Source organism: Oryx dammah, unplaced genomic scaffold (genome assembly GCF_014754425.2).
Source record: "Oryx dammah isolate SB20612 unplaced genomic scaffold, SCBI_Odam_1.1 HiC_scaffold_12, whole genome shotgun sequence".
Lineage (NCBI taxonomy): Eukaryota > Metazoa > Chordata > Mammalia > Artiodactyla > Bovidae > Oryx > Oryx dammah.
Genome location: NW_024070196.1, coordinates 38573953 through 38585716, shown reverse-complemented (window position 1 = coordinate 38585716; position 11764 = coordinate 38573953). Strand labels below are relative to the sequence as shown.

General features: G+C 39.3%; 1 pseudogene; it reads left to right on the top strand.

The window, feature by feature from the left end:
* Positions 1-4569: 4569 nt before the first annotated feature.
* LOC120871377 lies at positions 4570-9639 on the top strand (annotated as a pseudogene).
* Positions 9640-11764: the final 2125 nt, after the last annotated feature.

Genomic DNA, 11764 nt, shown 5'->3' with positions numbered 1-11764 from the left:
CTTGGACACCCTGTTATAATAATTTAAAAGGAATATACAATCTATAACACTATGCATATTTGAGTTTCATGATTAAAACAAAAGAGACATCTAGGGTAAAGCTCTTTAAACCTCTATTCAAATTATTGTGTTTAATAATTCACTTGGAAATGAAAATGAGAATAATTGGTTCCCAGAAAATTGAAGGTATATTCTATTGCGTTTGAATTTGTGCCTAACTTTTAAGAATACCAATGGGGCAATGTGTTTTTTTATTACTTTTTAAAATTGAAGTATAGTTAATTTACAATGTTGTGTCAATTTTAGGTATACAGTAAAGTGATTCAGTTATACATATATGTCATATGTATATATGTACATATATATATACACACACACACATATATGCAACTCCTGATGGCTGAGACAGTAAAGAACCTGCCTGTGATGTGGAAGCCTCACATTATCAACTCAATGGATGTGAGTTTGAGCAAACTCTGGGAGATGGTGAAGGACAGGAAAGCCAGGCCTGCTGCAGTCCATGGGGCTGCAAAGAGTTGGACACAAGTGAGCAGCTGAACAACAAAATGTATATACATACATATGTGTCTCTCTATATATATTCTTTTGCAGATTATTTTCCTTTTATATGTCATTAAAAGATATTGAATATAATTCCTTGTGCTATCCAGTAGGTCCCTGCTGTTTATATATTTTATATTAACTACATAAAAATTCACAATGTGAAAATTGTTAGTTAATTTGTATGTGGGACAAAATGAGGACTATAGCCCAGGATACAGCACCTCAGATAGCTCTGAGAAACTGCTCCAAAGAGGTGAACAGTGGGGCATGGTGGGGGGTGGTGTAGGTCAGTAATATATGTGGCTTTGGTGGAGGAGGAGTACATGCAATCAAGCACATATTTTTTTCAGGTTTCTGCTAGTCTCATGAAGGTTTCTGCTAGTCACAAGGAACATGAAGGACTTTAGTGCTTTTCTAAATATGAGGAGATGCAAGAATAGGACTCATAATATCTTCTGAAATTATTTAACTGAAGACCTGTTCTGCCAGTTTTTCCCAGAGCACAAAGTGCCTCATTTCTTTTCTACACCTTGAATTATTCTCTCCACCTTGAATTCCTTTCAGGGGTGTTGAAGGTCAACAGCTGCAGCAGCACATGATTTAATCCTTGTAGAGGTTGATGGCCAGTGCCAAAGGCAAATAACAATTTGTAGTTGACAATATATCATTGGATGTATCTGTTAATTCCAAACTTCTAATTTATTCCTTCCCCCAGCTCTTCTTTTTTGATAATCATAATTTGTATATTATGTCTGTGGTTCTGTTTCAGTCTTGTATTTAAGTTCATTTATATAATTTTCTTTAAATACCACATATAAATGCTACCATACAATATTTGTCTTTCTATGTCTTACTTCACTTAATGTGATAATTTCTAGGGCCTTATATGTTGCTACAGATGGCATTATTTCATTCTTTTTATGTTGTTTTTGTTGTTCAGTTGCTCAGTCTTGTCTGACTCTTTGTGATCACATGGACTGCATCACATTAGGTTTCACTGTCCTTCACCATCTCCCTGAATTTGATCAAACTCAAGTCCATTGAGTCATTGATGCCATCCAACTATCTCATCTTCTCCCACCCCCTTCTCATCTTGCCCTCAATCTTTCTCAGCATCAAGGTCTTTTCCATTCACATCAGGTGGCCAAAGTATTGGAGCTTCAGCTTCAGCATCAGTCCTTCCAATGAATATTAGGGTTGGTTTCCTTTAAGATTGACTAGTTTGATCTCCTTGCTGTTCAAGGGACTCTCAAGATTCTCCTCTAGCACCACAGTTCAAAAGCATCAGTTCTTCAGCACTCAGCCGTCTTTATAGTCCAACTTTCACATTCAGACATGACTACTGAAAAAACCATAGCTTTGACTATGCAGACCTTAATCAGCAAAGTGATGCCTTGACTCTTAAACACTCTCTCAGCTTGTCACAGCTTTTCTTTCAAGGAGTCTTTTAATTTTGTGGCTACAGTCACCATCTCCAGTGATTTTGGGGACCAAGAAAATGAAATCTGTCACTGTTTCCACTTTTTCCCCAACTATTTGCCATGAAGTGATGGGACCAGATTCCATGACCTTTTTTTTTTGTTGTTGCTGTGTTTCAAGCTAGCTTTTTCTCTCTCCTCTTTCACCTTCATAAGTAGCTTTTTAGTTCCTCCTCATTTTCCACCATCAGGGTGGTATCATCTGCATATCTGAGGTTATTGATATTTCTCCCAGCTTGTGCTTCATTCAGTCTGGCATTTCTCATGATGTAATCTGCATGTAAATTAAATAAGCAGGGTGACAATATACAACGTTGAACTACGCCTTTCCAATTTTAAACCAGGTCATTGTTTTATGTCCAGTTCTTTCTGTGGCTTCTTGACCTGTATAGAGGTTTCTCAGGAGACAGGTAAGGTGGTCTGGTACTCTCATCTCTAAGAATTTTCCACAGTTTGTGGTGATCCACATAGTCAAAGGCTTTAGCATAGTCAATGGGGCAAAAGTAGATTTTTAAAAATATTCCCTTGCTTTTTCTATGATCTAGTGGATGTTGGCAATTTGATCTCTGGTTCCTCTGCCTTTTCTAAATCCAGCTTGTACTTCTGGAATTTCTCAGTTCATGCATTGTTGAAGCCTAGCTTGAGCATAATCTTGACAGCATGTGAAAAGCATGCAATTGTGCAGTAGTTTGAACATTTTAGGCATTTCCCTCTTTGGTATTGGAATGAAAATTGACCTTTCCCAGTCCTGTGGCCACTGCTCAGTTTTCCAAGTTTGCTGACATATTGAGTGTGGCACATTAATAGCATCATCGTTTAGGATTTGAAATAGCTCAGCTGTCATTCCATCACCTCCACTGACTTTGTTTCTAGTAATACTTCCTAAGGCCCACTTGACTTCACATTCCAGGATGTCTAACTCTAGGTGAGTGACCACACCATTGTGGTTATCTTGGTCTTTAAAACCTTTTTCATACAGTTCTTTTGTGTATCTTGCCATCTCTTCTTAATTTCCTCTTCTGTTAGGTTCTTGCCATTTCTGTTCTTTATCGGGCCCATCTTGCATGAAATATTCCCTTGTTATCTTGAATTTTCTTGAAGAGATCTCTAGTCTTTCCCATCCCATTGTTTTCCTTCATTTCTTTGCATCATTCACTTAGGAAGACTCTTATCTTTCCTTGCTATTCTCCGGAGCTCTGCATTCAGATGAATGTAACTTTCCTTTTGTCTTTTGCCATTAGCATCTCTTCTTTTCAGTTGTTTGTAAGGCCTCCTCAGACAACTACTTTGCCTTCTTGCATATCTTTTTCTTAGGAGTGGTTTTAGTCACCACCTCTTGTACAATTGTATGAACCTCAGTCCATAGTTCTGAGGGCACTCTGTCTACCAGATTTAGTCCCTTGAATTTATTCATCACTTACATTATATAATCATAAGGGATTTGATTTAGGTCATTCCTAAATAGCCTAGTGGTTTTTGCTACTTTCTTCAATTTGAGCCTGATTTTGCAATAAGGAGCTAATGATCTGAGTCACAGTAGGCTCCAGATCTTGATTTTGCTGACTGTATAGAGATTCCCCATCTTCGGCAGCAAAGAATATAATCAATCTGATTTCAGTATTGACCATCTGGTGATGTCCATGTGTAGAGTCCTTTCTTGTGTTGTTGGATGAAGGCTCTTGGTATGACCAGTGTGTTCTTTTGACAAAACTCTGTTAACCTCATTTTGTACTTCAAGGCCAAACTTGCCTGTTACTCCAGGTATCTCTTGTCTTCCTATTTTTGCATTTCAATACCCTGTGTGAAAAGGACATCTATTTTTGGTGTTAGTTCTAGGAGGTCCTATAGGTCTTCATAGAATCATTCATCTTCAGCTTCTTTGGCATTTGTGGTTGGGGCATTGACTTGGATTAGTGTGATATTGAATGGTTTGCCATGGAAATGAACAGAGATCATTCTGTCATTTTTGAGATCGCACCCAATTACTGCATTTCAGACTCTTTTGTTGACTATGAGGTACTCCATTCCTTCTAAGGGATTCCTGCCCTTAGATATAATCTAGATATAATGGTCATCTGAATTAAATTTGCCCTTTCCCATCCATTTTAGTTCATTGTTTTCTAAAATGTCAATGTTCACTCTTGCTATCTCCGGTTTGATCACTTCCAATTTACCTTGATTCATGGACCTAACATTCCAGGTTCCTATGCAATATTGTTCTTTACAGCATCAGACTTTACTTGCACAACCAAACACAACCACAACTCGGCATCATTTCTGCTCTGGCTTAGGCTCTTCATTCTTTCTGTAATTATTTATCCACTCTTTTCCAGTGGCATATTGGAGACCTACTGATTCATGGCCTCATCTTTCAGTATCATATCTTTTTGTCTTTTCATACTTTCCATGGGGTTCTCAAGGTAAGAATACTGAAGTGGTTTGCCATTCCCTTCTCCAGTGGACCATGTTTTGCCAGGCCCTGACTAGCAGAGACATGTCCTTCTGGTCCTCTGTGTAGCTAGATTACATGCCTGGTGCCCTGGTTGTCCCACTGCTGGTCCTCCTTGAGTGCGTAAACTTTCACCGGCTGTCAGAGATTGGTCTACATGGCTGCTGGTGGACTGAAGCAGTGGCCCTGCTGGAGTCACCAGGAAGAGGGTCCAGGGAAGGCTGGAGCCAACATTGGAGGACGCCAAGGAGTGTAGGGCTCTCTGGCCTCACTGCTGCCACTGGCCACCCTGGGACTGACCCATTGACCAAGAGTGGAGAGTACCCTGTCCTCTTCTCTGCCATTGATATAAAATGATGTACAACTTTTTGGAGACCTATTTTGACAGTAGTTATTAAATTTTTAAATGCTATTGACACCGAAGACCATTCTCTTGAATATTAGGTCAAACCATTTAAAATTTCTATTTTTTTAATGTCAAAACTGGCTTAATTTCCACCAATTGCTTATGGTGCAACCCAGTGCTAGAGCAGGTTGAGTAATATTCCATTGTATGTGTACATATATATACAGTATGTATTGCTTCCATGTTTTGGCTATTGTAAATATTATTGTAAATAATATTGTAAATATTATTGCTATGAACATTAGGGTGCATGTATCTTTTCAAGTTAGAGTTTTCATCTTTTCCAAATATAAGAGCAATTTTTAGTAATTTTTCTATTTTAGGAAATTTCTAGATTTATGGAAAAGGTATAAAGACCGTATACAGAGTTCTCTTATATTCTGCATCTTTTTTTTTAATTTTTATTTTTACTTTATTTCGCTTTACAATACTGTATTGGTTTTGCCATACATTGACATGAATCAGCCACGGGTGTACATGAGTTCCCAATCCTGAACCCCCCTCCCACCTCCCACCCCATATCATCTCTCTGGATCTTCCCCGTGCATCAGCCCCAGGCATCCTGTATCCTGTATTGAACATAGACTGGCGATTCGTTTCTTACATGGTAGTATACATGTTTCAATGCCATTCTCCCAAATCATCCCACCCTCTCCCTCTCCCACAGAGTCCAAGAGTCCGTTCTATACATCTGTATCTCTTTTGCTGTTTCGCATACAGGATTATCATTACCATCTTTCTAAATTCCATATATTCTGCATCTTATTTCCCTGATTGCTAACATCTTATCTATGTCTGAAATATTTGTTGTATTAGTGAATTAGTATTGATGCAATATTATTAACTCAAGACCATATTTTAAAATTTTCTTTAATTTTTTTCTTATGCTGTTCTATCCCAGGATCCAAAGCAAGATGCCATGTCAACATTCAGTAGCTGTGTTTGCATGGAATACTTTTGGCTGTGACCATTTCTCAGACTTACTTTGTTTTCAAGGACCTTGACAATTTTGAATAGTACTGGTCAGATATTTTGTAGAATGTGGTTCAGTTTGGGTTTGTCTTACTTTTTCTATTTCCCATGAATAGACTGAGAATATGTGTCTTGGGAGAAAAATCACAGATAAAGTGACATTTTCATCAAATCACATCAAGGATACATATTCTCAACATGATTTATCATTGCTGATGCCAACCTTGATCACCTGGCTCAGATAATATTTGTCCACTATAGTTTCCAACTTAGTTACTCCTTTGCCCCCTTTTCATCCTGTATTCTTTGGAAGGAAGTCACTAAGGACTGGTGGAAGGGAAGGATGTGATGTTCTACCAGCTCCACCATATTAAGGGGAGAGTATCTACATAAATTATTTGGAATTCTTCTATACTGGGCATGGAGAAGGCAATGGCACCCCACTCCAGTACTCTTGCCTGGAAAATCCCATGGATGGAGGAGCTTGCTGGGCTGTAGTCCATGGGGTCGCTAAGTGTCGGACACGACTGAACAACTTCACTTTCACTTTTCACTTTCACACATTGGAGAAGGAAATAGTAACCCACTCCAGTGTTCTTGTCTGGAGAATCCCAGGGATGGCAGAGCCTGGTGGGCTGCCGTCTCTGGGGTCACACAGAGTCAGACACGACTGAAGTGACTTAGCAGCAGTAGCATACTGGGCATATTCTCAGTCATTTATTTATTTACTCGATCATTTATTTAGATGAGTATGGACTCAAGGTATTTATGTTATGCTTTGAGTCATAATACAATAATATGTTATTTGCTTAATTGTTAGAATGGTTCCAGTTTTGGCCATTGGGAGCCTTTTCAGTTGATTTCTGTTCCCCCTTTACATGCTCCCATCGGTGTGTGTATGTGTGTGCGTGCGTGCATGTGTGTGTGTGTGTATGTGTGCATGTTTAATATAGCATTTCCTACTTTTTGAATTAATTATGCTCCAGGCTCATATTGTGTATTACATTCCCCAGGCCTAGAATCAACCATTCTTTTCAAGGAGCTCTGGTTCTGTGCTGGATGTGCTTATTGCACCTAAGTCTTCCCAGGCAACATTTTGCTCTAAGTATTGCTGAATCTCTCCATCTGTATTTATGTTAAATTGAACATGAGTTCATGCTGGAGGCACCACGTCTAATCCATAACCATATGGGGTTCTTCTAGCTACTCCCCTTGCTTCTATGTAAACTCCCCCGCCTCAACAGTGAGACTCCTGGCTATGTCATTTGGGATCCATTTATCTATCTGTTCAATTCCAGCGTAATCTAGAGTTTCACACTTATCAAACTATATCCCTGTAAGAAACAATGCTACCTACTGGAGTACAGTGCTTACATGCAGTTTCTTTTTTTCTCCACTTATTTCCAAAGTTGCTTACATCAGAACATTTTCCACACCCTTCTCTGAGAGGTTGGGGGTTCCCTGGTGGTTCAGATGGTAAAGAGTCTGCCTGCAACGTGGGAGACCTAGGTTTAAACCTTGGGTCAGAAAGATCCCCTGGAGAAGAAAATGGCAACCCACTCCAGTATTCTTGCCTGGAAAATTCCATGGATGGAGGAGCCTGGTAGGCTACAGTCCATGGGGTCGCAAAGAGTTGGACACGACTGAGTGATTTCTCTTCACTCCTCTGAGAGTTTATATTACACATTTGTAATACAGTTAGATTCTCTTGCCACAGTTTGCATTCCATTTTGGGATCCCTGACCTCCTTGAATTTTTGTTTTTGTATATTAAAGTTCACTTCCTGTGGTGAAAGATTCTATGAGTTTTGACAAGTACATAGTAATATGTGTCTGACACTAGTATCAAGCACTAAAAATTCTACAGCACTAAAAATTCTTCTCTGCTGCAACCAATCAACCCTTCCCTCACCCTCAAGACCCTGACAATCACTAATCTGTTTTCTTTCTCCATAGTTTTGTGTTTTTCAGAATGTCATGTAAATGGGATCATAAAGTATGCTGCCTTTTCAAGACTAGCTTCATTCACTTAGTGATAGTCTTACAATTCATATATGTTGTTTTTTGGGTTGATAGTTCATCCCTTTATATCACTGGGTAATATTCCATTATACTAATATAACATGGTTTATTAATTTATTCATCTATTCAAATACATCTAGGTTGCTACCAGTTTTTATTGGTGCTAAGTAAAGCTGATTTATAATTCATTCATGTGCAGATTTCTGTATAAGTTTCAAATCAGTTGGGTAAAACTGGAGTTATTCTCTAGCAAGCTATGTTTAGCTTATAAGAAACTGCCAACATATATCTCAAAGCAGTTGTAACATTTTGCTTTCCCACCAGCAATAAATGGGAGTTACTGTTGGTCCACATGTTCATCAGTGATGGATACTGTCAGATTTTAGGTTTTAGCCTTTCCAGTAGGTGCACAGTAGTACGTCATTACTGTTTAATTTCTATATCCTTAAAGATACAAGACATTGAGGATGTTTTCATATGCTTATTTGCCATCTGTATATTTTCAGTGGTGAGTTGTGTATTCAGTTTTTTTGCTTATTATTGTTTTCTTAGTATAAAGTTGTTTTCTTAGTATAGAGGACTGAGACACTTTATTATGTAATTCTGTATATTTTGGATATTAGTCATTTATTAGCTAAGTGATTTGCAAATGTTTTTTTAATCTGTGATGTTTCATCCTCTTAACAGTCTTTTTTTGCAGAACACTGCTTTTTAAAATTTTTTAAAAAATTAAATAAATTCCACTTTTTGCCTGTGGATGCTGCTGGGTAAGCATCATTGAAGCCTCTCCCTCTCCACTGCAATCAAGTCTAAGTCAGAGTTTCCCAAAGAGTCCGAACAGCTGCAGAAGTTCTTCATCGGAGGACTGAGCTTTGCAACAACCAATGAGAGTCTGAGGAGCCATTCTGAGCAAAGCAGAATGCTCACAGACTGTGTGGTAATGAGGGTTCCAAGCAGGAAGTTCTCCAGAGGCTTCGGGTTTGTCACACAGGCCTCTGTGGAGGAGGTGGATGCGGCCATGAATGCAAGACCATACAAGGTAGATGGAAGAGTTGTAGAACCAAGGAGGGCCGTCTCCAGAGAAGGTTCCCAAAGACCTGGTGCCCACTTAACTGTGAAAAGGATGTTTGTTGGTGGCATTAAAGACGACACTGAAGAACATCACCTAAGGGGTTATTTTGAACAGTTTGGTAAAATTGAAGTGGTTGAAATCATGACTGATTGAGGCAGTGGCAAAGAGAGAGGCTTTTTAACTTTTGATTACCATGACTCCGTAGACAAGATTGTCATTAGAAGTACTACACTGTGAATAGCCACAACTGTGAAGTAAGAAAAGCCCTATCTAAGCAAGAGATGGCTGGTGCTTCATCCATCCAGAGAGGTCGAAGTGGTTCTGGAAACTTTGGTGGTGGTCGTGAAGGTAGTTTAAGTGGGAATGACAACTCTGGTCATGGAGAAAACTTCAGTGGTCGAGATGGCTTTGGTGGCAGCCATGGTGGTGGTGGTGGATATGGTGGCAGAGGGGATGGCTATAATGATGGAAGCAGCTTTGGAGGTGGCAGGAAGCTACAAGGATTTTGGTAATTACAATAATCAGTCTTCAATTTTGGACCCATGAAAGGAGGAAACTTTGGAGGCAGAAGTTCTGACCCCTATGATGGAAGTCAATGCTTTGCTAAACCATGAAACCAAGGTGGCTATGGTGGTTCCAGCAGCAACAGTAGCTATGTCAGTGGCAAATGGTTGTAATGACTGCCAGGAAACCAAGCTTAGCAGGAGAGGAGAGTCAGAGAAGTGACAGCTTCTCCACCAAGGCAGGTTGCAAATAAATTTCAAATGGAACCTGGCATCACCCTGAAGGAATTCTAACTTCATACTGTTGGGATAATTTATCAAAATGGCTTCAGAGTAGACAAACTTTACATAGCACATTAAAAAAAGAGACATACATTTATTCAATGTCATGATCAGCCTATTACATTTAGCCATCAACAGCATGGGTACAAAAAAGAAATCTACATTAAAACCCTTTGTTGAAATGCTTTATGCTTTCCACAGCAGAAACTGAAATGACCTGTTATACAATTGGTCACAAGTACAGTCCTTAATTTTTTTGCCCATACACATGAGTATTGTCTAAAGCATTTCTTCTTTGTAGCAGCTAGGCCCTGCCCCAGATTTGTGAACTCAGCCAGGGAATGAAGCTTGTGTATCACCCATTATTATGTGTAAACAAAAAAGATTTAATACCCTCCAATAATTAATAAATTCCAACTTATATGTATATTTTTCTTCCATGGGTTTGCTTTCAGTGTTGAATTATATCTAAAAACATATCACTAAATTGCAGGCAATGCAGAGTTTTTCCTATGTATTCTTCTAGAAGTTTTGTAACTTTGCATTACATTTAGGTCAATGGTATATTTTGAATAATATTTGTGGAAAATGTGAGATCCATGTCCAGTTTCTTTATTATTTTTTCTTTATTTATTTAAAAAGATGGGGGCTTCTTATTATTCCATCATCATCAATAGAAAAGACTATCCTTGTGTTATATCTGTTATATTGCCTTTTTGCTTTTGTCAAAAATCAGTTGACTTTATCTGTGTGGGGCTATTTCTAAGTCCTCTGTTTATTCCTTAGGCTATATGTCTATTCTTTCACCAATGTCATGCTCTCTTGATTACTGTTGCATGACAGTGAATCTTGAAATTGAGTTTTTGCTTTCTTAGTGTACAATTATTGTAATTGGTTTGTTGTTACCACCAAAAAATTGCTAGTATTTCGATGGTGTTGTATTAAGTCAATACATCAATTTGGAAAAAAAAAAATGACTTCTTTACTACTAACAAAAGTAGTAGTTGAGTTCTCCAATCCATGAACACAAAATCTCTCCATTTACTTCAGTTCAGTTCAGTTGCTCAGTCGTGTCCGACTCTTTGTGACTTCATGAATCGCAGCACACCAGGCCTCCCTGTCCATCACCAACTTCCGGAGTTCACCCAACCTCACGTCCATCGAGTCAGTGATGCCATCCAGCCATCTCATCCTCTGTCATCCCCTTCTCCTCCTTCCCCAAATGCCTCCCAGCATCAGAGTCTTTTCCAGTGAGTCAACTCTTCACATGAGGTGGCCAAAGTACTGGAGTTTCAGCTTCAGCATCATTCCTTCCAAAGAAATCCCAGGGCTAATCTCCTTCAGAATGGACTGGTTGGATCTCCTTGCAGTCCAAGGGACTCTCAAGAGTCTTCTCCAACACTATAGTTCAAAAGCATCAATTCTTCGGCACTCAGCTTTCTTCACAGTCCAACTCTCACATCCATACATGACTACTGTAAAACCATAGCCTCGACTAGACAGACCTTTGTTGGCAAAGTAATGTCTCTGCTTTTGAATATGCTATCTAGGTTGGTCATAACTTTCCTTCTAAAGAGTAAGCGTCTTTTAATTTCAAGGCTACAATCACCATCTGCACTGATTTTCAGTTCAGTTCAGTCGCTCAGTTGTGTCCGACTCTTTGCGACCCCATGAATCGCAGCATACCAGGCCACCCTGTCCATCACCATCTCCTGGAGTTCACTCAGACTCACGTTCATCAAGTCAGTGATGCCATCCAGCCATCTCATCCTGGGTCGTCCCCTTCTCCTCCTACCCCAATCTCCCCCAGCATCAGAGTTTTTTCCAATGAGTCAACTCTTCGCATGAGGTGGCCAAAGTACTGGAGCTTCAACTTCAGCATCATTCCTTCCAAAGAAATCCCAAGGCTGATCTCCTTCAGAATGGACTGGTTGGATCTCCTTGCAGTCCAAGGGACTCTCAAGAGTCTTCTCCAACACCACAGTTCAAAAGCATCAATTCTTTGGTTCTCAGCCTT